Source organism: Pelodiscus sinensis, unplaced genomic scaffold (assembly GCF_049634645.1).
Source record: "Pelodiscus sinensis isolate JC-2024 unplaced genomic scaffold, ASM4963464v1 ctg45, whole genome shotgun sequence".
Taxonomy (NCBI): domain Eukaryota; kingdom Metazoa; phylum Chordata; order Testudines; family Trionychidae; genus Pelodiscus; species Pelodiscus sinensis.
The window spans coordinates 240,398-267,683 of NW_027465963.1; the positions used below are offsets into that span (position 1 = coordinate 240,398).

General features: G+C 56.1%; 1 long non-coding RNA gene across 1 annotated transcript; it reads left to right on the forward strand.

The window, feature by feature from the left end:
• The first annotated feature begins 16,436 nt into the window (after positions 1-16,436).
• On the forward strand, positions 16,437-19,263 carry LOC142825448 (uncharacterized). Its single transcript, XR_012899841.1, has 3 exons — positions 16,437-16,863; positions 18,337-18,544; positions 19,129-19,263. It is a non-coding gene; the product is annotated as an uncharacterized LOC142825448 (long non-coding RNA).
• Positions 19,264-27,286: the final 8,023 nt, after the last annotated feature.

Here is a 27,286-nt window from a genome sequence, read left to right on the forward strand (position 1 = left end):
CCGGTGGGATTGCCACAGGGGACCCTTTCCCAGACCCCGTCCAGGATCCCGATTCCCTCCCATGTCCCGATCCTCCCCCTACTCCCGCTTCCGCCCTTTATGAACCCATCCCCAGCCCCGAGTCCTCCCCTGTTCCCGATCCCTTTCCTACCCCCACCTCTGCCCCATTCCCTGTCCCCGACCCACTGTCCGGCCCTGAACCTACCCCTCCCCCCGGCTCTGCCGTGGAGGTAACCCCTCCCTTGCCGTCCCCCCCTTCTTTTCCCATCCTGGTCCCCGTCATGTTGCCCGATCCGTCCCTACTGCCCCCCCAAACATCCGCCAGTGCCACCCCCGCGAGGGCCGTCTCGTTCCCGCTAGCTGCGGGCGGCCCTTCGGGGGTCGTTTTTGTATCCCCGGTCCCCAACCCGTTGGGGGCTGCCTTGTTCCCTCCGCCGCCTCCTTCCCTGCCGGGGTCGGGGGCGGGCAGCGCGGCGCCAGCAGTAACGGCGCCGCGTCGGGGATCGGATCCCTGTTTGTCCGTCTCCGTGGCCCGTGAGCTTCATCCGGGGGCCCGGACGGAGGAGAATCCTGGTTCCCCCTCGGTGCTGAAGGGCGAGCTGCGCCAATTCCTCGCGGATAACCGCGGGGCGAAAGGAAAGGTGCAGCTCGCCCTCCAGCGCTGGGGGGACTTCCACTCCATCCTCCAGGCCACTAGAGCCTTGTTGCAGGAGGGGAGAGGGACCAGTAGGCAGGACGACGCGGCCCACCGTCAGACCCGCAGGTTTCGGGACGCTCTCCTGACCTTCGGGTCGGGGAGCGGTCTGCTGCGGGGCCTGCGTGAGGCCGCCGACTCGCCTGTCCGCGAGGATCTACCCCAGCCCTCATTATGAATTCTACCATCTTTGCAACATTGAATGCCCGGGGCTGTAGGGCGGGTCTCCGCAGGAACCGGGTGCTCTCCTTCCTTCGGGAGGGGGGGTACTCGGTGGTTTTCCTGCAGGAGACCCACACGACTCCAGCCGTCGAGGCTGGCTGGCGGCTGGAGTGGGGGGACGGGGTGTATTTTAGCCACCTCGGCGCCCGCTCGGCCGGGGTGGCCACCCTGTTCTCCCCTGCCCTACGGCCCGAGGTGCTGGGGACCGCCGAGGTTGTCCCGGGCCGCCTGCTGCACGTCCGGGCCCGCGTGGAGGGGCGGACGTTGAACCTGGTCAACGTCTATGCCCCGAACGCGGGCCCGGACCAGGTCACCTTTTATCGGCAGGCGGCCACCTTCCTCGGCACTCTGGATCCTCGCGAGGGCCTGGTCCTGGGCGGGGACTTCAACACCACCCTCGATGACCGGGACCGTGTAGGACTCGCGAACTGCCAGGCCGCGGCGGACGTCCTCAGGGAGATCGTGGAACATCACTCCCTGGTGGACGTCTGGCGAGACCACCACCCGGACGACAGTACCACCTTCACTTACGTCCGGGTGGGGAAAACACGGTCGAGCCACTCCCGGTTGGATCGCATTTACCTCTCACGATTCCATCTGGCACGAGCCCACTCCTCCAGCATCCGGCCGGCCCCGTTCACGGACCACCATTTGGCGTCCGTGAAGGCCTCTCTGACTTCGGAGAGGCTGGGGCCGGCCTATTGGCATTTTAACAATAGCTTGCTGGAGGACGTGGGCTTCGTGGCGTCCTTCCGGGAGTTCTGGCAGGCCTGGCGGGGGCAGCGGCCCGCCTTTCCCTCGGCGCGGCGATGGTGGGATGTGGGGAAGGTGCGCGCCCGGCTCTTCTGCCGTGACTACTCCCGGGGCGCCAGCCGGCGGAGGGATGCGGCGATAGAGCAGCTGGAGCGGGAGGTCTTGAAGCTTGAGAGGCGCCTGGCGTCCGCCCCCGAGGATCCACTCCTCCGCGAGGCGTGCCGGGAGAAGCGGGAGGAGCTCCGAGCCCTGGAAGATCACAGGGCCCGGGGCGCTTTTGTCCGATCCCGCATCCACCTCCTTCGGGAGATGGATCGCGGCTCCCGCTTCTTCTATGCCCTGGAGAAAAGGAGGGGGGCAAAAAAGCACGTCACCTGCCTCTTGGCGGAGGACGGCACCCCCCTCACGGATCCGGTGGAGATGCGTGGAAGGGCCAGGGCCTTCTACGCCAGTTTGTTCTCCCCGGATCCGACCGAAGCCGACGCCTGCAGGGCGCTCTGGACCGAGCTCCCGACGGTCAGCGCGGGCGACCGAGACCGGCTGGAGCTGCCTCTCACTCTGGCCGAGTTCTCGGAAGCCCTCCGTCTCATGCCCAACAACAAAACCCCGGGCATGGACGGGCTGACCGTGGAGTTCTACCGCGTGTTCTGGGACGTCCTCGGCCCGGACCTCGTCACCGTCTGGGCCGAGTCCCTGGAGAGCGGGGTCCTCCCTCTGTCGTGCAGGCGAGCGGTGCTCGCCTTACTGCCGAAGAAGGGGGACCTCCGCGACCTACGGAATTGGCGTCCCGTCTCGTTCCTCAGCGCGGACTACAAGATCGTAGCGAAAACCATCTCGCTGCGACTGCGGTCCGTGCTGGCGGACGTGATCCATCCCGACCAGACCTACACCGTCCCGGGCCGTAGTATATTTGATAACTTGTATTTGGTCCGGGATCTCTTAGAGCTCGGGTGTAGGGACGGCTTGTCGTTCGCCCTCCTGTCCCTGGACCAGGAGAAGGCGTTCGACAGGATGGACCACGGGTATCTCCTGGGCACCCTGCAGGCCTTCGGCTTCGGGCCCCGGTTTGTGGGTTTTCTCCGGGTGCTGTACGCCCTCGCGGAGTGTTTGGTCAGGCTCAACTGGACCCTGACCGAGCCGGTCAGCTTCGGGCGGGGGGTACGTCAGGGGTGTCCGCTGTCGGGCCAGCTGTACGCTCTGGCGATCGAGCCCTTCCTCTGTCTCCTCCGTAGGAGGTTGACGGGGTTGGTGCTTCGGGAGCCGGAGCTGCGGCTGGTCCTGTCGGCGTACGCCGATGACGTGCTCCTCGTGGTCCAGGACCCGGGCGACCTGGCGCGGGTGGAGGCTTGCCAAGCCGTCTACTCGGCAGCCTCCTCCGCCCAGGTCAACTGGGTCAAGAGCTCTGGCCTGGTGGTCGGGGACGGGTGGCGGGCCGGCTCCCTCCCACCCGCGCTTCAGGCCATCAGGTGGAGCGCGGGTCCGCTGCTCTACCTGGGCGTTTATTTATCCGCCACGCATCCCTCTCCGCCGGAAAACTGGCAAGGTTTGGAGGCCAGGGTGGGTGAGCGGCTGCGGAGATGGACGGGACTGCTCCGGTGTCTCTCCCTTCGCGGGAGAGCGCTGGTGCTCAATCAGCTGGTCCTGTCCATGCTCTGGCACCGGCTCAACACCCTGCGCCCGGCCCCGGAGGTCCTGGCCAAGCTCCAGAGGGCAGCTTTGGGGTTCTTTTGGCCAGGACTGCACTGGGTCTCTGCAGGGGTCCTGTCCCTCCCCCTGGAGGAGGGGGGTCAGGGCCTGGTCTGCATACGCAGCCAGGTCCGGACCTTCCGCCTCCAGGCCCTGCAGAGACTCCTCTTCAGTGCAGGTAGTCCGGCATGGGGCACCTTGGCGCGCGCTTTCCTCCGCCGCCTCCGAGGGCTCCGATACGCCCGGCAGCTCTTTTTTATCCACCCGAGGGGTCTTCCGCGAGACCTCTCAGAGCTGCCGGAATTCTACCAGGACCTCCTCCAGACCTGGAAGCTGTTCTCGGCGACCAGGTCCGTTGTGGCCTCCGAGGGGGCAGACCTCCTCGCGGAGCCCCTGCTCCACAATCCAGCCTTGTGCGTGCAGGTGGCGGAGTCTCCCTCGGTGCGCCGGAGGCTGATCCTGGCAGAAACCACCATGGTCGGGGACCTCCTGGACTACGACAGGGGGGACTGGGTGGATCCCCGAGCGCTCGCTCGGCGCATGGGGCTCTCCACCCCCCGAACCCCTCTGCGCCTACTCCAGGAGGTGAAGGCGGCTTTGCCGCGGCCCGCTCTCGACTTCCTGCAGCGGTCCTTGCGAGAGGGTACACCCCGCCCCTCCCCTCCTGCAAAGCCTCCGTCCCTGATTATTGGGCCCCTGTTCCACGGGCCCCCCCGGCCTCCCCACCCCTGGACCCCCAGCCGGCTGCAAAATCTGCAGCCGGTCTGTTTCCAAGCCGCGCCAAGGCAACATCTGTACACGCTCGTGCTCCACACCCTGCATTTCCCCACCCTCGTGTCCCGCCCTGATACCAAATGGCGGGACTATCTAAGACCAGTAGAGGGTGGGGAACCCCGGTGGGCCAGCGTCTATTCCGATCTAATTCCGCGGCCCATCGGGGACATCAGTTGGCGGCTCCTTCACGGAGCCGTGAGCACGGGCGTGTACTTGGCGCGGTTTACCCCCATCCCACACACCTGCCCCTTATGCGGCGTGAGGGAGAACCTGGCGCACGCCTACCTCGAATGCGCCAGGTTGCAGCCCCTATTCCGGCTCCTCCAGAACCTCTTATTGAGGTTCTGGCTGCACTTTTCCCCCCACCTATTCATTTACGCACACCCTATCCGTGGCCCCACAAAGTCGCGAGACCTCCTCGTCAACCTCCTCCTGGCCCTAGCTAAGAGCACCATCTACAATACCAGGAGGAGGATGCTAGACGAGGGGGTTCTCTGCGACTGTGGGGCCTATTTCCGCTCCTCCCTTGTGTCACGAATCCGAGCAGAGTTCCTCTGGGCGGCGTCCACTGGCTCCATCGACAGCTTTGAGGAGCAGTGGGCGCTGTCCGGGGTTCTCTGCTCGGTGTCCCCATCCGGCTCCCTTATTTTGAACCTCTAACCCGCACTCCTTGATCCTTTATTCATTATTTGTCCCAAGGAATTAGTTGGACATGGGTCCAGTGTCCCTCCCATAAGGCTGGGGAGGGGCTTTTAGAAGGTGGGCGGGCTTCGCCCGCCCACCATCCCATGTTTTCAAATAGACCTTACTCCCTTGCTGCCTTCTCTGGAGTGGAGCAGGGAGATCTCCTCTATTACCAGAGAGGGGAAAAATTCCGCTCTGGAAGCCATTTTATGTGCAGCCTAGGCCCCCCCCCCCCATGACAGGAAGTTAAGGGAGCGTGGCTAGGACTATAAGAAGGCTGCCAGGGAGCTCACTCAGGGTCTAGCTTCTGAAGGAAATAGAGGTCTGTTTAGGACTCTTAGCTGACTTTGGGCTAGGCTGCCCACAGTAGTCTTCCATAGGGCCAGCAAAAGTTGTTGTGCTTTGGCTGCAGAGGCCTGGCTGAGCTGGCCAGCAGAGCTATTCTCTACCCCAGAGCAGCCTGGGGCTCTGCTGGTGCCTGGTGAACTGGAGGATCTGCCTGAGACAGAGGTCCTGCTTAAGCTCCAAGGCCTGTGGACTATGAGGTCCTGCCCAAGCTAGAGGACCTACAGACTGACAAGGAACCTGAGGGCTTGCCAGAGCAAGTGGATTGGCTGGAACCTGCCTGAACCCTGGGGCCTGGTGAACCTGCTGGATGCTGCATGGTTCCAACCCACTGAAACCTGGATTGGACTGCCCTGACTCTGCTGGCACAGCACTGCCCTCAACTCCCTGATGGACCTGTTGGAGGTACCTGCAAAGGGGGAGATGAGAAGTGGCCTGGGGGTAGCCCAGGCTAATGGCAGCCCTAGGCCAGCATGTTGCAGGCTGGGGCCCTGCTGAGGCCCTGCTGAGCCCATAGCAGCTGTACTGCTGCATTCAGGGCCCCTGGGCTGGGCCACAGGGGAGTAGGTAGGCCTGTGTCCCCTGCCACCCACTGACTGGGTGGTAGTCTCCCCCTCACCTCTACTGCAGGTGTGTTCCCTGCCTAGCTTCTGAACTAGGAGTTTCTACAAACCTGTGTGTTTGTGGCCATGCCTTGCACTAGGGCCTGGCAGCCATTTGCTGCCCTGCCCTGAGTTAGGGCTGGGCCACCATATTGTGTTTGCTGCCCTGCCCTTCACCAGGGCCCAGGCTCAGTTTATTGTATTTATTGCCCCGCCCTGCCCTGCTCCAGGGCCAGGGCCTACTTGCTGTGTTTGTCTGTGGCCATGCCTTGCACCAGGGCCTGGTGGCCATTTGCTGTCCCGCTCTGAGCTAGGGCCAGGCTGGCAGTTTGTTTACATCTATGCTTTGTACCAGGGCCTGGCTGCCACTTTGATTAGCTGCCCTGCCCGAGGGCCTGGGCTTACCTACTGTGCTTTGGTGCTGGCTAGGATCCAGGCTGGACCTTTTAAAGGGGCATGACTAGGACTGTTGCCCTGCTCAGAACTGAGCTGAGAGACTTGAGTATACGGTGAACTTCTTCCCCCATGGCCCGGACCTGAAGCAAGGCTGGGCACGTGAACTATTGTCTCTCACCCCGACCTGAAGCAAAGCTGGGAATAGACTCACTGACTTAGACTATTTTAAGGTATGGTAGCGCAGTGGGACAGGCATATTGCCCACTGTACCAGAGGCGGAGGGACCTCCTCTTGAAGGCCTACTGGCCTACAACCCGCCCCGGAAGGGAGGAACCGTAAAGGCTATTGGGGGCACTGCCGGAGGGCAGTGTCCCGGAAAGGATCCCGCCACCTGCTGTCCAAGCTAATTCCCAGGACTGACGGCTGGTGGCGGTGAGTGTACCCCACTACCGTCCCTCACTGCTTCTCTTACATGGTGGTTAAGCCACGGTGATGCTTTTTTAGGTCTTAAATGTATACCCCAAATTAAAAAACATAGTAAGCTGGGCCTCTATTATGGTGACTTTAAAAAGTTTCCATGCAGCTTGCAGGGATTTGGCTCTAGTCACTGTGCCTTTTAATTTCTGTTTAACTAACCTCCTCATTTTTGTGTAATTCCCCTTTTTGAAATTAAATGCCAGGGTGCTGGACTGCTGAGGTGTTCTTCCCACCACAGGAATGTTGAATGTTATTATATTATGGTCACTATTCCCAAGCGGTCCTGTAACGGTTATATCCTGGACCTGATCCTGTGCTCCACTCAGGACTAAATCGAGAATTGCCTCTCCCCTTGTGGGCTCCTGCACCAGCTGTGCCAAGTATCAGAGGGGTAGCCGTGTTAGTCTGAATCCGCAAAAGCGACGAGGAGTCCTGTGGCACCTTATAGACTAACTGAAGTGTAGGAGCATAAGCTTTCGTGGGCAAAGACCCACTTCGTCAGATGCATGTAGTGGAAATTTCCAGAGGCAGGTATAAATATGCAGGCCAGGATCAGGCTGGAGATGACGAGGTGGATCCAATCAAGGAGGATGAGGCCCACTTCTAGCAGCTGATCTGGAGGTGTGAATTCCAAGGGAACAGAAGCTGCTTTTGTAGTTAGCGAGCCATTCACAGTCTTTGTTTAATCCAGAGTTGATTGTGTCAAACTTAAAGATGAACTGTAGCTCAGCAGTTTCTCTTTGAAGTATGGTCCTGAAGTTTTTTGCTGCAGGATGGCTACTTTTAGATCTGCAATTGTGTGTCCAGGAAGATTGAAGTGTTCCCCTACAGGTTTTTGTATGTTGCCATTCCTAATATCAGATTTGTGTCCATTGATTCTTTTACGTAGGGACTGTCCTGTTTGGCCGATGTATATAGCAGTGGGGCATTGTTGGCACATGATGGCATATATTACGTTGGTGGATGTGCAGGAGAATGTACCAGTGACAGTATGGCTGATCTGGTTAGGTCCTGTGATGGTGTTGCTGGTGTAAATATGTGGGCAGAGTTGGCACCGAGGTTTGTTGCAAGGATTGGTTCCTGAGTTCGAGTTATTATGGTGTGGTGTGTAGTTGCTGGTGAGAATATGCTTCAGGTTGGCGGGTTGTCTGTGGGCAAGGACCGGCCTACCTCCCAAGGCCTGTGAAAGCGAGGGATCATTGTCCAGGATGGGTTGTAGATCACTAATGATGCGTTGGAGAGGTTTTAGCTGGGGACTGTAGGTGATGGCCAGTGGTGTTCTGTTGGTTTCTTTCTTGGGCTTGTCCCGTAGCAGGAGGCTTCTGGGTACACGTCTGGCTCTCTCAATCTGTCTCCTCACTTCCTCGTGTGGGTATCGCAGTTTACAGAATGCTTGTTGAAGATCTTGTAGGTGTAGGTCTCTGTCTGAGGGGTTGGAGCATATGCGGTTGTACCTAAGTGCTTGGCTGTAAACAATGGATCGTGTGGTGTGTCCGGGATGGAAACTGGAGGCATGCAGGTAAGTATAGCGGTCGGTAGGTTTTCGGTATAGGGTGGTATTGATATGACCGTCACTTAATTGTATCGTGGTGTCCAGGAAATGGACCTCCCGTGTAGATTGGTCCATGCTGAGGTTGATGGTGGGGTGGAAGCTGTTGAAATCATGGTGAAATTCTTCCAGAGTCTCCTTCCCATGGGTCCAGATGATGATGTCATCGATGTAGCGTAGGTAGAGAAGGGGTGTAAGTGGACGAGAGCTGAGGAAGCGTTGTTCCAGGTCAGCCATAAAAATGTTGGCGTATTGTGGGGCCATGCGGGTGCCCATAGCAGTGCCACTGGTCTGGAGGTATATGTTGTCACCAAATCTGAAATAGTTGTGTGTGAGGATAAATTCACAGAGTTCAGCCACCAGTTGTGCTGTGGCATCATCAGGAATACTGTTCCTGACAGCTTGTACTCCATCTGCATGTGGGATGTTTGTGTAGAGAGCCTCTACATCCATGGTGGCTAGGATGGTGTTTTCTGGAAGATCACCAATGCATTGTAGTTTTCTCAGGAAATCCGTAGTGTCACGAAGGTAACAGCTGTGCCAAGAAGCAGTCATTTAAGCCAGGGGTTCCCAAACTTTTTGACATGGGGACCAGTAAATCCATTCACAAGCTTTTGGAGGATGGTAACATTCATTTGCATATTCATTAAGCAAATGAAACAATGTATTTGAATAGTCATCTGGTCCTCCAAAGCCCCCAGTGCCAGCGTTAGCAAAGCTTTTGATATGGTCTCCCACAATATTCTTGCCAGCAAGCTAAGGGAGTATGGATTGGATAAATGGGCTGTAAGATGGCTAGAAAGCTGGCTAGACCAGGGTTTCCCAAACTTTTCACTTTAGTTGGAACCTGTTTTAGTACTGTTTTTCGCAGCCCAAAAATATAAATGCATATAAAGTATTAAATGAATACATTTTCAGTGTTTCACCTGGCTGCATCCTCCACCCAGCCCGGGCCAGGGCTTGGGGGACCTGGTGCCACACTGGCACTCCAGGAGGCAGGAGCAGATTGGGGGTAGGGTATCTGTCTAGGAGGGACGGTGCAAGGAAGGGTAGGGTTGCCAGGTGTCCAGTTTTGAACTGGACAGTCTGGTATTTGAGGGGTTTGTCCGGGAAACAAATTGAGAAAATACTGGACATATAAAACGTCCGGTATTTTCTAATTAGGTAAGTTTTGTTGTTAGGTGTATCAGTCCATAACTGCAAACTGCCTGGCTGGTAGATGTGCTAACGCTGCGTGAGTGTCTGCCAGCCAGGCAGTTTGCAACTACTCCAGGGAGGGTATGGGGGGGAGGGAAAAATGCTTCCTGCGGCTGTTCTCCCATCCTCCTCCCAATCTCCCCCATCCAGCCCTGCTACCCCTGTCCAGCCCTGCTTCCGGAGGATGGTTCTCCAGTCGCCCTCCTCCCGGTCTCCCCTGGCCAGCCCTGTGTCCGCCTGCCAGTTGCCTGCTTCCCTCCCCGATCTCTGCCGGATGGCCCTGCTGCCCCCGGCCCTGCTGCCCCCAGCCCTGCTTCCCAGCGGCTGGTTTTCCCCCCCCACACACACACCTCCTCCCAGCCCACCCCACCCTGCTCCCCTCTTGGCAGCCAAGCTGAGGCACGGTATTTTTTTCCCACGGCCCACTACTGGGCCATGGCCCATAGTTTGCAAAACGCTGCACTATTGTATTTGTGCTGTTGAGGGTGAGAACTCTACCCATTCCCCAACAAAAAAAACACTTGCATGTGACACACATCTGAGGGGGAACAGCTAAGAACTGAAGCACAAAGTATCAGTTAAGTAGACAGGCCTTCAGAAGCTAGTCAAAAGAATGTTATAATTAGTCTGTTTCCATAGAATTGGCATCTAGCTTTCCATTAGTGTAGTGCAGTGTTTTCAAAATTTGTGCTGAAAATAAGCAACTCACCACCTGCTGGGTGGCACCTTCTCCTAACTGCAGAGACTCCTCTTTAGTGCAGGTAGTCCAGCATGGGGCACCTTGGCGTGCGCCTTCCTCCGCCGCCTCCGAGGGCTCCGATACGACCGGCAGCTCTTTTTTATCCACCCGAGGGGTCTTCCGCGAGACCTCTCAGAGCTGCCGGAATTCTACCAGGACCTCCTCCAGACCTGGAAGCTGTTCTCGGCGACCAGGTCCGTTGTGGCCTCCGAGGGGGCAGACCTCCTCGCGGAGCCCCTGCTCCACAATCCAGCCTTGTGCGTGCAGGTGGCGGAGTCTCCCTCGGTGCGCCGGAGGCTGATCCTGGCAGAAACCACCATGGTCGGGGACCTCCTGGACTACGACAGGGGGGACTGGGTGGATCCCCGAGCGCTCGCTCAACGCATGGGGCTCTCCACCCCCCGAACCCCTCTGCGCCTACTCCAGGAGGTGAAGGCGGCTTTGTCGCAGCCCGCTCGCGATCTCCTACAGAGAGCCCTGCGAGAGGGAACGCTCCGCCCCTCCCCTCCTGCAAAGCCTCCGTCCCTCTTTATCGGGCCCCTGTCCCGCGGGCCCCCCCGGCCTCCCCATCCTTGGACCCCCAGCCAGCTGCAAAATCTGCAGCCGGTCTGTTTCCGGACCGCGCCCAGGGAACAGCTGTACACACTCGTGCTCCACGCTTTGCATTTCCCCACCCTCGTGTCCCGCCCCGATACAAAGTGGCGGGACTACCTCAGACCTATAGAGGGTGGGGAAACCCGATGGGCCAGCGTTTATTCCACCTTAATCCCGCGGCCCGTCGGGGACATCAGTTGGCAGCTCCTTCACGGGGCCGTGAGCACGGGCGTGTACTTGGCGCGGTTCACCCCTATCCCAGACACCTGCCCCTTTTGCGGCGTGAGGGAGAACCTGGCACACGCCTACCTCGAATGCGCCAGTGTGACAGACCAGGCCGTGTCTGGGCACAGCTAAGGGCATCCGCTCAGGGCGAATTGCTCAAATCCGGGGCTCCTTACAGTCCCCCTGACTGGCGACCTCTCCAAACAGGCCACAAACCAGTCTCACAGAGCGCTTCAGCAGCCTGCCTGAAGCCTCCCGAGCAAAACCCCTCCGACACCCCAGCAATATCCGTGCCCCAGATGGCCCCGGGCCTATACACAGGTGGGGGGTCCTAGCACCCAATCCCACCTACCCCGAACAAGTTCTGTCCGGTTCCAAGAAACCAGCCACAGATCCCTGGTCAATTTACCCTCTGGACCTTACCACAAATCACGCTGGGCCAATCCTTTAGAATCTATATCTAAAGGTTTATTATTACAAGAAAGAAAAGCCTGAGAGTAAGGTTATTAAAGTACAGTAAGTTACATGCATCGAATCTCCCAGTCCTCGATGCAGGCTCTAGCAGAGATGTTGCAGCTGCTGGTTTAAAAGTCCTTATTGCACATCCTAGGATCAGGATGGGTTCACAGGTCTTCCGGGCTCTTCAATCCCTGCAGTGCTGCCTCTGGGATGAAGTGCTGAGCTGAGAACAAAATGGCATCGACCACATGGCCTCTTTATACTCCTCCCTGGCCTCTTCCAGTATGCAGCAAGTCACCTGGTCAGGTTTCCTGCTGGCTGCCCTCAGGTGACAAATCCCATTCTTTGGGTGTGTCCATAGCCTATTGAGAGTCATTGTTCCACAGGGCTTTGCTACTCAGCCTGTCCATAGCCATGCTTAACCACATTCAGAGAAATATTCAGCTTCCACACAGATTACAGATTCCTACCTACACACACAGACATTATACACTCACATAAATAGCGTACATAAGATCAACAAACAATAATCTCCCATTCAATACCCCACATGGCTCCCCCCACACCAATTTCTGGGGCCAACACCCCCACCTAGGGGTGCAGCAGCGATCTGGCTGCTTCCCTCCAATTCAGCAACGTGACACCCCCAACGCAAAATTGATGCAGGAAGTGATGCCAGTAACATCACTGAGGGCATCACAGGCCTCCCCCAACAAAATGGTGGCGTGCCTCAGTTTCCCTTCTTACATAGGACCTTCTGGCTGGAACCCTTTTTGTCCTGTAAGAAGTTCCAAGACCAGTTACAAGTGTTAACCACGAAATAGCAACATCACAATGTCCCCTTACATACCGTCTGTCGTTTGGTACATCTCCAGACAGATTACATGGTATTTTCATAAGCTCATGCACACTGTATACCGTTACAATTCTCTGCAACAATAATACATTGGTTACAAGAATTAACATCAGTAACAAGAACAATCCTAGACCAGGTGTATACTGAAATTCTCCGTCAGGCCCCTTCTCTGGCCCCACACCATTGCAGTTTTGGCCCCTCAGGTTTAAACTGCAAATCTTCTTGACCAAAGCAAGTCCTGCCCCTCCCCCTTGTCCTCTGGGCTCCAGGCCTGAAACCTCTGGCCAGACCAAGACAAAGGGCTGGCTGGGCGTGACTCCCTGGCTCACAATGGCCCTGGAATTCTCCCCCTTCCCCCACTCAGTGGGGTAACAGCAGTGAGCTGTAGACTCCCAAGTCTCTCCTCTGTCCCTCTCTAACCTCTGTTTCCACATGGAACCAGATATCAACCTCCCTGATTGAGTATGAGTGTCCACAGTGTCCAGAGATGGGAGCATAACTGCCATCTCCTGCATCCTAGGGAGAGTGACCACACAGCTGTTCTGCTCTGCATACTTAGCTACCCAGCCCTTCTCCTGAATCTGAGACACTAAGTTCCCACTCTCCTCCTTCACCTGGGAACAATCCTGTCCCACACACACTGACTTCCCAGCAAGCTGGTCACCCACAGTCACTGGGTTAGCAGCCTGCTCCAGTTCTCTGGATGTTCCTGCCTCATCTGGAACAACCCTCAGCCCCTCTGAGACTTCACCACCACCCTCCACACTGGGTTTCCCTAAACCCAAGTCAGTGGAGTCACTGTTAACAGACAAGTTCTGTCTGCCAGGCACTGCAACAAGTGCCTCACACACCAAGCTGCTGCCTTTTACAGGCAGAGCTTTCTCCTGAATGCCTTCTCCCAGCAAGGCCCTGTCACCTCTCTCAGTTACTGCAAACTGCTTGCTACAAGCACTGCCAGGACTCTCCTCCCTATGAGCTTCCTTAGGCAGCAGCTCACCCTTCCCTGGCTCTGCAGCAGCCTTGCCCTGCTGAGCCACAACCAATTCCTCCTGCAATTCCCTAACTCCCTGAGTTATCTCTGGCCCCTCAGGTGGATTCACAGATAATCCCCTCTCAGGCACATAGACAGACTCACAAGAGACAGGGTCAGAGGCATCTTCACTCCCTGTGCAGCTCTCTAGATGGCTGTAAACGTCCACACCATCATTAGGCACCAGAGTTAACACACCCTCATTCTCTCCTTGTGCCCGGGCTAAGGGGTCTCCCTGCTCCCACCGAGCAGCTCCCCCCTCTGCCAGCAACACAGCAGCATCAGGCACAATATCAGGGTCACCACTGTCTGGTCTCTGGGGTTCTGGTAAAACACTGACTGTCTCTACCTGAGTCACCTCATCCCTCTCCCCAGCAGACACAAACCTTGGGCCACCCCCTTCCTGGGCCTTAGCCATATCCAGACCCAACTCTGGGACAACCACACTGCTCTCAGCCTTCACAGGCTGTGGGGCACCTTCCTCAGACACAGGAAGAAACTCTTCCCCACACACAGCCAGACAACCAGAGACAGCTTCTCCCTTGTCCCAACACCCCTGGCTAATCTCAGTCATACAGCTAGCCACTGGGACAGCTTCCTTTACTGCCCCACTGCTACTTCCACCAGCCAAATTGCCAGCGTGCACACACTGTGCTTCACACAACTCAATTTCAGCTTGTGCAGGTTCAATTCCACAAACCTCACCAGCCACCAACTCCTCAACTAAAACTTCACTCTGGCCAGCCACTCCAGGCTGCCCCAGAGAAACATTTCCCTGACTTCTGGGCTCTTCCTGCTCCGGTTCTGATTCCAGCCTCACCTCTGAGGCATCAGACGGGCCCTCACCCACAGGCTCACATGTAGAGACACTTTCCCCTTGGTTACAGGGAGACTGACCAGCTCCAGGAAACTTTTCATACCCACATGCACCCCCTTCCCAAACCTCCCTGTTAGCTACAGGCAACACAAAAGGTTTGCATTCACACATGCTTTGGGGTTGGGTCATCACATCAGCTGGGCAAAATACGTCTGCCATATCATAAGCACACTGCATACCCACAGAGTTACACATTGAACCTTCAGGAGGATACAGTCTCTCTTGTTCTTTTAGTCTCTTAAGCTGGAGGTCAAGTCTAGCATTTTCCTCCTTGGCTAGGGCCATCTTCTTCACATGCTCTACCTCTTCCCTCCGCTGTCTCTCAGCATATTCTGCCTTTTTCTCCTCAAGTTCTGCTTTTCTCATCTCAAGTTCCCGATCCAGCTCCTTCTGTTTCTTAGCAATTCCTTCATCTGCCTTCTGCCTTCTTTCAGCAGCTTCCTTGGCTTGCTTCTGATCCCTTTCATCCACATCTCTGGTTAGTAACAACACTACCAGATCTAGTTTAGAGGCCCTTTTCCTAAAGGCAATGCCTCTCCCCAAGCACAAATCCTTCAGAGCACTTTTGCTCAGACTCTCATATAATTCCGGGATCATCGCAGCGGCTCTTTAATCAACCAAACTCTCAACACCAAAAATCAAATTTAGACAGCGTGGGGTCCTGATCCCAAAGCTCAATTGACCAAGATCTGTGGATCCTGCCGACTACGCCACTGTGACAGACTGGGCCGTGTCTGGGCACAGCTTAGGGCGTCCGCTCAGGGCGAATTGCTCAAATCCGGGGTTCCTTACAGCCCCCGACTGGCGACCTCTCCGCACAGGCCAAAAACCAGTCTCACAGAGCGCTTCAGCTGCCTGCCTGAAGCCTCCCGAGCAAAACCCCTCCGACACCCCAGCAATATCCGTGCCCCAGATGGCCCCGGGCCTCATACACGGGTGGGGGGTCCTAGCACCCAATCCCACCTACCCCGAACAAGTTCTGTCCGGTTCCAAGAAACCAGCCACAGATCCCTGGTCAATTTACCCTCTGGACCTTACCCACAAATCACGCTGGGCCAATCCTTTAGAATCTATATCTAAAGGTTTATTATTACAAGAAAGAAAAGCATGAGAGTAAGGTTATTAAAGTACAGTACGTTACATGCACCGAATCTCCCAGTCCTCGATGCAGGCTCTAGCAGAGATGTTGCAGCTGCTGGTTTAAAAGTCCTTATTGCACATCCTACGATCAGGATGGGTTCACAGGTCTTCCGGGCTCTTCAATCCCTGCAGTGCTGCCTCTGGGATGAAGTGCTGAGCTGAGAACAAAATGGCATCGACCACATGGCCTCTTTATACTCCTTCCTGGCCTCTTCTTGTATGCAGCCAGTCACCTGGTCAGAGGCCAATCTCTCTGTTTCCTGCTGGCTGCCCTCAGATGACAAATCCCATTCTTTGGGTGTGTCCATAGCCTATTGAGAGCCATTGTTCCACAGGGCTTTGCTACTCAGCCTGTCCATAGCCATGCTTAACCACATTCACAGAAATATTCAGCTTCCACACAGATTACAGATTCCTACCTACACACACAGACATTATACACTCACATAAATAGTGTACATACGATTAACAAACAATAATCTCCCATTCAACACCCCACATGGCTCCCCCCATACCAATTTCTGGGGCCAACACCCCCACCTAGGGGTGCAGCAGCGATCTGGCTGCTTCCCTCCAATTCAGCAACGTGACAAGAGGTGGTGGCCATTGGTTCAAAAGGTGGCCGAGTTAAAGCGTTCAGTACGAGATGGAGGTCCCACGGTTGTGTTGGGGGGGGGGTGATATCAGGATAAAGTGCTTGAAGGCCCTTTAAAAACCTCTTAGTAAATGGATGTGCAAATATCGACGAGTCGTTTATCTGAAGGTGGAAGGTAGCAATAGCAGCAGGATGGACTTTAATGGCGCTTATTGCAAGGCCCGCTTGTTTAAGGAGCAGAAGATAATCAAGGATGACAGGTAAGGAGGATGTTGACGGTGCTACCTGGCGGTGTACGCACCACGCAGAGAATCTCTTCCATTTTTGAAGGTAAGTCTTAACGGGTGCTCTGCAACCTACTGTGTAGAAGAACTGTTTGTACTTGTTGTGAACAAGTCAGTTCTAGCTCAGAACTATCTAGGAGCCACACCTTCAGGTGTAACGAGTCGCGGTTCGGTTGGGCAGCGAGGGGTCCTGGGGGAAGAAGGAGATCCTGGCTGTGTGGTAGATGGATCGGTGGTACATGGGACATCCTCATTAGAAAGGGAAACCATGGTTGACGTGGCCATGATGGAGCTTTGAAAATTAGGTGTGCTTTGTCTCTCCTTGCCTTGTGGACTACTGTGGCAGCCCGAGAACAGGGGGCTGCAGAAGCAGGGTGAAAGGCACTTACACGGGGGGTTGGGTGTGTGGGTTTATGTTCCCGGAGTAGGCCGCCAGAGTCTGCAGCCCAGGCAATTAGGACACCTGAAGCCCATCTGGAGCCAGCCTGGAGGGTAGACTGATTAGATCACCTGCCGCCAGTTAAGGCTGGGAGCACACAATAAAAACCTTCCCTCAGGCAAGGGAGGGGGAAGGAGAAAAGGGACGGATCAGAGGAAAGGAGTGCACAGCACAGCACAGCACAGCACAGGAGACAGACTTCAAGGCAGCCAGCAACAAGGCCTGTTCCAAGGCGTCGGGGAGGAGGTACCCAGGAAGGGTTGGGGAAGTGGCCCAGGGAGGGGCCGCTGTTCAGTGAGGCAAGGGCCAAGCCTCACAGCTCACTCGGGGCTACCCCCCGCATAGGGCCCTGGGCCGGAACCCGGAGCAAGTGGGTGGGACTGGGTTCCCCCCAATCCTCCTCCCGGCTGGTGGGCTGCCAGTAAGGAACGGGGGAGACCCTGTGGACTAATGGAGGGACTGACCTCCAAAACCCTGGACTGGCCGATGATGAAAAGGGCTCTGGTAACAGGGTACCCTTGCCTTCTCGGCAGTGAATAGGGACACTGCGAGCCTCTGAGGCGCGCGCAAAGACCTGCCAGGAAGCGCAGGACCCAGGGGGGTTAGCCCAAACTTGCCACAACTACCCTGTTCAACAGGGGTATGGAGGGAAACGCGTACAGGAGGTGGGATGGCCAACTGATGAGAAAGGCGTCTCCCATGGACCCTTTGCCGATGCCTGCCCTGGAGCAGAATAGGTGACATTTTTTGTTGAATTGTGTGGCAAATAGATCTATGGTGGGGTGATCCCACGGCCTGAAAATACGTAAAAATATGTGTGGGTTTATTTCCACTCGAGGTCGGTCGGGCTCTGCTGAGTGCATCTGCCGTCGTGTTCAGGGTGCCCGGAAGGTGCACCGCGGTAATATTTATGCCGTATTTGAGGAACCAGTTCCAAAGTGTTATGGCTTCTGTGCAAAGCGCTCAAGATCGGGCCCCGCCCTGACAGCTTATGTAAAACATTGCCGCGACATTGTCTGTGTACAGTCTGACATGATTGTTGACGATGAACAGGAGGAATTCCACGCAAGCGTATCTGACTGCACGGAGTTCTAGTACGTTTATGTGTAGGTTCTTGTCCCTGCTGGACCACAACCCCTGGGCCGTGTGATGTCATAGGTGAGCACCCCATCCTGTAAGAGACGCATCTGTCGTCATGGAGACGGACGGTTCTGATGGATGGAAGGGGACTCCGGAACAAAGGCTGTGTGGACTTGTCCACCATTGCAGGGATTTCTTTACCAGTATTGGGCGCATTAGGTTTTGGATAGGGGGTGGACAGTGGGCTTGTAGACCTGTCCCAGCCATCCCTGTAAACATCTCATGTGGAGGCGAGCGTTGCTGACAACAAAATTGCACGCCGCCATGTGTCCCAGTAGGTGAAGGCAATTGTGTGTTTTTGTTCAGGGACTGGATTTTGGGGTGTTTACCAAGGCCACAATTTTTGGAAATGGTCCGGCAGGAGGGATGCGGTGTCCTTGTTGAATCGAGGCATGCTCCTATACATTGGATCTTTTGTATGGGAGAAAGCGTTGATTTGGCTTTGTTTATTTGTAGGCCGAGATGTTGGAATAAGCTTCTCGTGATTGACAGCGAGCAGCAGGAGTCGTTGTATGAGCGTGCTTTGAGGAGTCAGTCATATTCCAGGTAAGGGAATATGATGACGTTTTGCTTCCTCAGGTATGCTGTGACGACCGCCAGAACCTTTGAGAAGACCCTCGGGGCCGTAGAGAGTCCAAAGGGAAGTACTTTGTATTGGTAGTGTGGTGAACCTATGACAAACCGGAGAAAACATCTATGAGCTGGATGAATAGAGATTTGAAAATATGCATCTTGCAAGTTGAGGGACGAGAACCAATCATCCTGTTCCAACGCCGGTATAATAGTGGCAAGTGTTACCATCTTAAATTTCTTTTTCTGAACGAATTTGTTGAGTGCTTGCAGGTCTAAGATGGGTCTCCAGGCTCCCGACTGTTTTTCTGTCAGGAAGTAATGTGAGTATAAGCCCTTCCCCTTAAATTGTGCAGGGACTGGTTCAATCGCCCCTATATGCCAGAGGTGTTCTACCTCTTGTTGAAGCAGATTCTCGTGAGAGTGGTTCCTGAAGAGGGACTAGGATGGGGATGGAAAAGGGGGTATGAAGGGGATAAGATAGCCTTTGTCAATTATCTGGAGAACCCATCTGTCAGAGGTTATATGCTGCCAGTTGTTAAAGAATGGTAGCAGCCGGTGGTGAAAAAGTTTAGCTTGCAAAGGTGGTGTTGGAATAGACGAGAGGCTCTCACGACCCTCGACCTGATGTCCAAATTTGCTCATTGGATTGCTGCGAGTGTTGCAAGTTGGTAGAGGGTGGGCGTCGTCGTTGGTTTCTGCCTCTGTTCTGTTGATGTTGGTCTTGTCTGTTATAATATTGAGTATAAGGAGGGTATCGAGGTCTAGACTAGGGCAGATACCTGTATTGTCTCCTTCTAGGTGCCAGGTTGTGGATCCCTAGAGAGTGAAGCGTTGCTCTGGAATCCTTCATCGAATGCAGAATTTCATTGGTATTTGCTGCAAACAGCTTCTGGCCGTCAAATGGAAGATCTTCCACGGTCTACTGGATTTCTCTAGAAAAGGGAGTGGAGTTAAACCACGAAGCCCTTCTCATGACTACTGCTGTTGCTATACATCGTGCAGCCGTATCAGGAGCATCTAACACAGCCTGCAAGGCTGTTCTGGCAATCATGTGACCCTCTGATATCAGTGCTTTGAACTGGTGTCTTTTTCCTCAGGAATGTCCGCAATAAATTCATTGAGTTTGGTGTAATTTCTGTAGTCATATGTACATAATAAAGCAGCATAATTGGAAATACAAAATTGCAACGTGGAGGACGTGTAAACTTTATGTCCGAATGAATCAAGTCTTTTGCTATCACGGTCCGATGGGGTGGACCGGAATTGTTGCTGCTGAAGGATAAACTTAATTTGTTGTCAGTATGACCTCTGTGTGACCTGGATGTTAAGTCTGGTCTTTGTAAAGAGGTAGGTGCTTGGACACAGGTATACAACCAGGAGGGGATAGGTGAAACTGGTTTGAACCTGTTGTAAGGCCTGAAAAGGGACTGTGAGGGGGCAGGTAATGATTGGAGGGAATTTGGTGCAAAGGGGCATGACCTGTGTATGCATGCAACTGTAAGTGGTCAATGGGAAAGGGGTGATTACCATGTAAGATAGTACAAAAGACATTGCCTTTTGTTTGAGAAGTTGCAAAACTTTTTCCTGAGAGTATCCTGGAGGTTTTTGCCCTGGAATGCATTCCTGAATAAAGCTGGTTGCTTAAGAAGGGTGTCTGGAATTAATTGAGACGGGCTTGGACCCCCATCCGAACCCTCGGATTAAAATTCTCCGTCACTGCTTAGTTTTCTGTTGCGCAGCTTCCACTACGAGAGAGCTAGGTACTGGATGGGTGAAAAGAAACTCAGAGCCCTTGGGCAAAACGTAGTACTTCTTGTCTGCTCTTTTGGAGGTAGGAGTGGATGATGCTCGGGTTTGCCACACCATCTTTGCAGGTTCCGTTATTGCTGGATCAATTGGTAGTGCTATTTTAGAGGGTGTTATTGAGTGCAATATGTCCGTTAATTCATGTTGGCTTTCGATGACCTCCTGGAGGGGGATATTTAATTCAGCAGCCACACGTTTAAAAAAAGGTCTTGAAAATGTGCAAGGTCGTCTGAGGTAGTTGAAGGTGGAGGCGCACAGCTGCTTCCTGTGCTGGAGCGGGTTCGTTTGACTCCAAGAGTATGTCCGTAACTTGGTTGGGTGGTTCCTCTTGCTGTGCTTGCTTCGTAGGTGGGGAGTGTGGTGAAGGGAAATATTGCACTAGATGTCGTTTCCAGCCATGGTGGTGTTTTTGGCGAGGTTGATCAAATATTGCCACTGTGGGTATGGCATAGGTGGAGGTACCCAGAGATTGCCATACCATGGAGGCATGTTCCCATAATTAGAGCATGACCTGGAAGCGTAAATAGACCGATCTGTGTGGGGGGAGTTTTCTGGAGAGAACCCCACATAAAGGTCCTCTTCAGATTCGGATGAAAATCTTTCTTGATGTAATTTGTGATGTTAACATAGCAGGAGAATGGTCAGGACTGAGAAATGGTGACTTGAACGTGGAAGAGACTAATAAGTCTGTATGTTGCTGTGGCGGGGCAGCCCCGCCACTCCCGGAGACGGCTGCGGCCCGGGGCCGCCCCGAACCCGGAGGGACGTTGTTAGGGCCGGGAGGCCCGAGCGCCAGGGAGAATCGGCGCCCGCCCGGCCCCACACCGAGCGTGACATCACCAGCGCGCCGGAGGGACGCGGCGCCTGCGGATGACGCAGGGCGAGACGTCATCGGCCTGCGTCGGGCGGGGGATTTAAAAGTAGCCGCCGCCCGCACGGGAAGGGGAGGCGAGCGGAGAGACGGAGCAGCCCGGGAGGAGCCGGGGGAGACCGGGTACTGGCGGCCCTGGGTGCGGCTAAACCCAGGGGGCCGAGGATAAGGAGGGGACGGACCGGGGGGAGAAAGAAGCAGCCCAGGGCGGGGCCGCGGAACCCATGAGCGGGGGAGTTTAGGGTTCGCAGACCCCCCCCGTTGTGAGTGAGGACCAGCGTCCTGTCTCCAGGGCCCTGGGTTGGGGTCCGGAGCGAGGGCGGGCCCGGACCCCCTTTCTCTCCCCCTTCCCCCAGTGCGTGGCCACTGCATAGGCGGCGGTGTAACCCGTGCGTGGCGTAGCACGTTGGGACTAGCAAGGATTGCAAAAACCCTTGAGCGACAGGAGGGGCGCGCCCGGCAATAGGACGGTTAAAAGGGGGGGGGGGGTTTCCCCTCTCCCCCCTTCTTCCGGCGGCGGGGCACCTTACACGTGGTGGAGAACGTGGGCAGCAGACCCCGAAACAGGGGTCTGGGGGGGGAAGGTAGGAAGCGTTAATGCAGATTTGATTTACAGAAGAGATGGAACCCAACCAGATTATAGAGTGGTGGACGGAGACGCAGAAGGTGCAGCAACAGCAGCAGATGCAGGCCTTGCAGCAGCTCTTGAACCAGTTTCAAGAGCGGCAGGAGCAGGCGGCGAGGGAATCGCGGGGCGCAGCCATCGGGGTCGTGACCGGGAGCCGACGAGGAGAGTGGGTCCCGGCTGCCCATACGGCTGACTAAATGAGGACCGGACGATGACCCGGAGGCCTTCTTGGTCACGTTTGAGCGGGTGGCCACCGCGGCCAGATGGCCCCAGGAACATTGGGCGACCCTACTCGCACCATATCTCTCAGGACCCGCCCAGCTGGCCTACCGAGGGATGTCGACGCGGGACGCGTTGTGCTATTATAAGGTGAAAGAAGCGGTCCTCGACCAGCTAGGGGTTACCCCGGAGACACACCGGCGGAGGTTCCGAGAGGCCAGGTACGACCCACAAGAACGACCGCGAGCGGTGGCGCAGCGGGTGAAGGAGGCAGGCACGCGATGGCTCGAGCCCGAGAATAAGACGGGGACCCAGGTAGCCGATATGGTTATCCTGGAGCAGTATATTCGGATTCTCCCCACGGAAGGGCAGCTGTGGGTACGCCGTCACCTACCAGAGACCTTGGACGAAGCCGTGACCTTGATGGAACACTTTCTAGCCGCGGAGGGGGTAGAAGGGAAGCCCGCCGGTGGCCAGCAACGGGAGGCCAGGAAGGGCGAGCCGACCACGCCGAAACTCGCCGGACCCCTACGTAGCGGTGAGGGACGAAGAGGACCCTTAGGACCCCTCCCGGAAAGGAGGCTGGCACCACGGTGGAGCCGGCCCCCAACCGAAGCTAGGGTAGATCGAGCGACCGAGACCGGACCGGGGATTTCCCCACCGGAAGGGGCGTCCAAGGTGGTTTGCTACCAATGTGGACAGGAGGGCCACTACAAACGGGATTGCACGATGATGGATTGCACCTTCGGCCAGAGACGGGGAGCAGCGAGTACCGCGCAGGTAACAAGAAAACTATGGGTCGATGGGCACCCCGTGGAGGCAATATTAGACTCAGGGTGTGGGCAGACCATTGTTAGGAGAGACGTAATATACCCGAGGCAAGCAAAAGGTCCCACCATCGCCCTCCGGTGCGTTCATGGAGATGTCCATCACTACCCCACAACGCGGGTGCGGATCAGGGATGGAGAATTAGAAGAGGAATGCGTAGTGGCGGTAGGCCCCAAGTTGGCATACCCACTCCTGGTGGGGCGGGATTGGCCGGGGCTAAGGAGACTTTTAAGCCAATGGGGCGAGGCAAAACCCACCGGGAGGGAAGGGGATGCCGAACAGGGGACGCTGGTAGCCCAGGAGGATGAGGAACAGGAAGGACCAGGGCCCCCACAGAGAGCTGAAGGGACCCCGGTGACGGCACGCCTAGAGGTGGAGGAGGGAGACTTCCTTACACAGCAGCGGGAAGACCCCACCCTGCAAACCGCCTGGGCCCAGATTCGGACGACGGAGGCACCCCGACCCGGAGGACCGCCAAGTCAACCCGGAGGACCCCGGTTTGAGGTGAAGGGGGACCGTCTGTACCGGGTAGCAGAGGGAGACCTTCCCGGGGAGGAACGGTGGCAGCTCCTAGTCCCGCGACCTTACCGCTGGAAGGTCCTGGAACTGACCCATGAACATCCGTGGTCAGGGCATTTAGGGACGGAAAAGACTCAGCAGAAGGTGTTACAGCGGTTTTACTGGCCAGGGGTGTACCAGGAGATTAAGAACTTCTGCACCTCTTGTCCGCAGTGCCAGAAGACCTCCACCAGTCGGGCACCCCCGGCCCCATTAGTCCCCCTCCCCGTGGTAGGGACCCCCTTCGAACGGGTCGCGCTGGACCTGGTGGGGCTCCTGGATAAGTCCGCGCGGGGACATTGCTACATCCTGGTTATTGTGGACTATGCTACGCGCTGGCCCGAGGCCATCCCCCTGAAGAAGGCCACGGCCCCGGTAATAGCGGAGGCGCTGGTAAAATTGTTTTCATGGGTCGGGTTGCCCAAAGAGTTATTAACAGACCAAGGGACGAATTTAACGTCCAAAGTAATGGTGGACTTGTGTAAGGCGTTGCAGATCAGAAAGATTCGAACATCCGTGTACCACCCGCAAACCGACGGACTAGTGGAATGTTTTAATCGTACCCTAAAGGGGATGCTGCGGAAATTTGCACAGGACGACCCTCGTGAGTGGGACAAGCTACTCCCGGCCTTGATGTTTGCGGTGCGAGAAGTCCCCCAGTCGTCCTTAGGATACTCCCCGTTTGAGCTACTGTACGGACGGCGATCCCGAGGCATCCTAGACCTGGTAAGAGAAGGCTGGAAGGCCACCACCTCCACCGCGCTCGGGACGGCCCAGTACGTGAGTAAACTGAAGAAAACCCTGCATGAGTTGGCGGGATGGGCCCAAGGGAACCTGAAGAGGTCACAGGACCGGCAGAAGGAGAATTATGATAGGAAGGCCCAGGTGCGGGAATTCGAGCCAGGTGACCAGGTCCTCCTGCTACTGCCCAGCGGGGACTCGAAACTGCTAGCCCACTGGCAAGGCCCCTTCCGGGTAGTGAGGAAGGTGGGGCCCGTAGACTATGAGGTACGAGTAAATAGGAACAGGGGAGAAACACAAATTTATCATGTTAATTTACTAAAGAAATGGAACCCCCGGGAGGCTCTCTTAGTAGACCCCCGGCCAACCAACATTGAGTTCAGCCCGTGGGGAGAGCCAGAGGTCAGGATCGACGGGATAAAGGTCGGAGAGGACCTCTCCCGCCCACAGCGGGACCAGTTACAGGGCCTTCTGGAAGGGTTCAGGGAGGTGCTGACGAGCCGCCCTGGGCAGACCACCCTGGTGCAACATGAGATTAGGACGGAGCCCGGTAAAGTAGTACGGGATAATATGCGCCTGCTTCCCCGGAAGCTGTGGGGCACTGTAAAAGAAGAGCTCCAAGCTATGCTGGGGTGGGGAGTGATACAAGAGTCCCACAGTGAGTGGCGGAGCCCTATTGTCCTGGTACCCAAACCCGATGGGTCCACTAGATTTTGCATAGACTTTAGGAAGGTGAACGCCATCTCACGCTTCGACGCATACCCCATGCCTCGGATAGACGAATTGTTGGACCACCTCGGAGGAGCCGCCTATCTGTCAACCCTAGACCTGACGAAAGGCTATTGGCAGATCCCGTTGTCAGCAGAGGCACAAGCAAAGACGGCGTTCGCCACTCCCTTTGGGTTGTACCAGTTTAGGAATATGCCGTTCGGATTACACGGGGCAGCCGCGACATTTCAGAGACTTATGAATCGCATCTTGAGAGACCATCAGAACTATGCAGCTGCATATATTGATGATATCATAATATTCAGCAACTCCTGGGAAGAACACCTGAAGCACCTGGCAGCAATACTGGAAGCCCTAAGACAGGCAGGCCTAATGGCCAATCCCAAAAAATGCCAGTTCGGAAAAACAGAGGTCTCATACTTGGGGTACACGGTGGGGAGGGGGAAACTTAGGCCCTTGGTAGATAAGGTGCGGGCCGTACGTGAATACCCCACCCCCACCACGAAAAGAAGGATAAGACAATTCCTCGGCCTGGCGGGGTACTATAGGCGGTTCATAGCTAACTTTTCATCATTAGCAGCCCCCCTCACAGATCTCACCCGGAAAGGACAGCCCGAAAAAGTAAAGTGGACACCGGCGTGTGAGGCAGCCTTCCAGGAGCTGAAAAGGCGGTTGGTAGGCGCGCCGGTGCTGGCACAGCCAGACTTTGACAAACCTTTTATCTTACAGACTGACGCATCAGAGGCCGGACTAGGGGCCGTCCTGACACAGAGGAGGGGGGTGAGGGACACCCTATCTTATATCTGAGCCGCAAACTTTTTCCCCAGGAAAAGGGGTACGCGATGATAGAGAAGGAGGCCCTGGCCCTGAAATGGGCAATCGACTCACTACGATATTTTCTTTTAGGGGGGAAATTTACCGTGGTGACTGATCACGCTCCCCTCCAGTGGATGCAGAGGATGAAAGAGACAAACCCACGAATATTGCGATGGTACCTCAGCCTACAACCGTATCAATTTCAGGTGACACACCGGGCAGGAACCGCGAACGGAAATGCGGACTGCCTGTCACGAATAACTGAGACACCGGGGGGTGAGACGGTAAGGAGAGACCCCGACTTGAGGGGGAAGGTGTGTGGCGGGGCAGCCCCGCCACTCCCAGAGACGGCTGCGGCCCGGGGGCGCCCCGAACCCGGAGGGACGTTGTTAGGGCCGGGAGGCCCGAGCGCCAGGGAGAATTGGCGCCCGCCCGGCCCCACACCGAGCGTGACGTCACCAGCGCGCTGGAGGGACGCAGCGCCTGCGGATGACGCAGGGCGAGACATCATCGGCCTGCGTCGGGCGGGGGATTTAAAAGTAGCCGCCGCCCGCACGGGAAGGGGAGGTGAGCGGAGAGACGGAGCAGCCCGGGAGGAGCCGGGGGAGACCGGGTACTGGCGGCCCTGGGTGCGGCTAAACCCAGGGGGCCGAGGATAAGGAGGGGACGGACTGGGGGGAGAAAGAAGCAGCCCAGGGCGGGGCCGTGGAACCCGTGAGCGGGGGAGTTTAGGGTTCACAGACCCCCCCCCCCGTTGTGAGTGAGGACCAGCGTCCTGACTTCAGGGCCCTGGGTTGGGGTCCGGAGCGAGGGCAGGCCCGGACCCCCTTTCTCTCCCCCTTCCCCCAGTGCGTGGCCGCTGCATAGGCGGCGGTGTAACCTGTGCGTGGCGTAGCACGGTGGGACTAGCAAGGATTGCAAAAACCCTTGAGCGACAGGAGGGGCGTGCCCGGCAATAGGACGGTTAAAAGGGGGGGGGGTTCCCCTCCCCCCCTTCTTCCGGCGGCGGGGCGCCTTACAGTTGCGTATATTGCAGAGCTGGCGTTGACGGTGCTGTAGTAGGAAGCACTGGTGCTATTTGAGGCATTGGATTATGCCTCGGTGCTGAGTGGACTAGAGACGTGCTAGGCGCCTCTGTGGCGTAAGCATCGGTGTCGGGTGATATGGCTGGCGCCGCACTCTCATACTATGTCGGCATGGTCATATCAGTGATGAGGCTGTCTTTTTGGCGGGCTTTTTGCCTCTGCCTTGTTTCTGCTCCTCAGGCTGTTGACCCAGGTCTGAGAGATTTCTCAAGCAGAATTAACTTGAGACGCAGGTCTCTGTCTTGTTGCGCCCACAACTTCATTTTTGTACAATGTGAGTATTTTTGAGCAACATGCGCCTCTCCAAGGCAGCAGACGCATTGTGTGCCTGTCTGAGACGTGGATAGGATCTTTGCATGTAGAGCAATGCTTGAAACCCAGTGAGCTGGGCATGGCGCTGAACAGCTAACTACAGGGAGGGGATAAACTGGGAGAAACTGTTGTTGTTGTTGTTTGTTGTTTTTTAAAAAAAGGTTAAGCTACCAACAACGGATCAACTAGGGAGAAAAATCTTGATTTTTAAAAGGGATTATTATCTAACACGCGAACAAGATAGGGAGCGCTGCTGAACTTTGTCTCCAGCTGAAGGCGGTAGAGAGGGAACTGAGGAAGGGCGGGGGTGGTTTATGCATGCGCGATGCCTGCCACCTAGCAGCATGTGGCTGCAGGTGCATG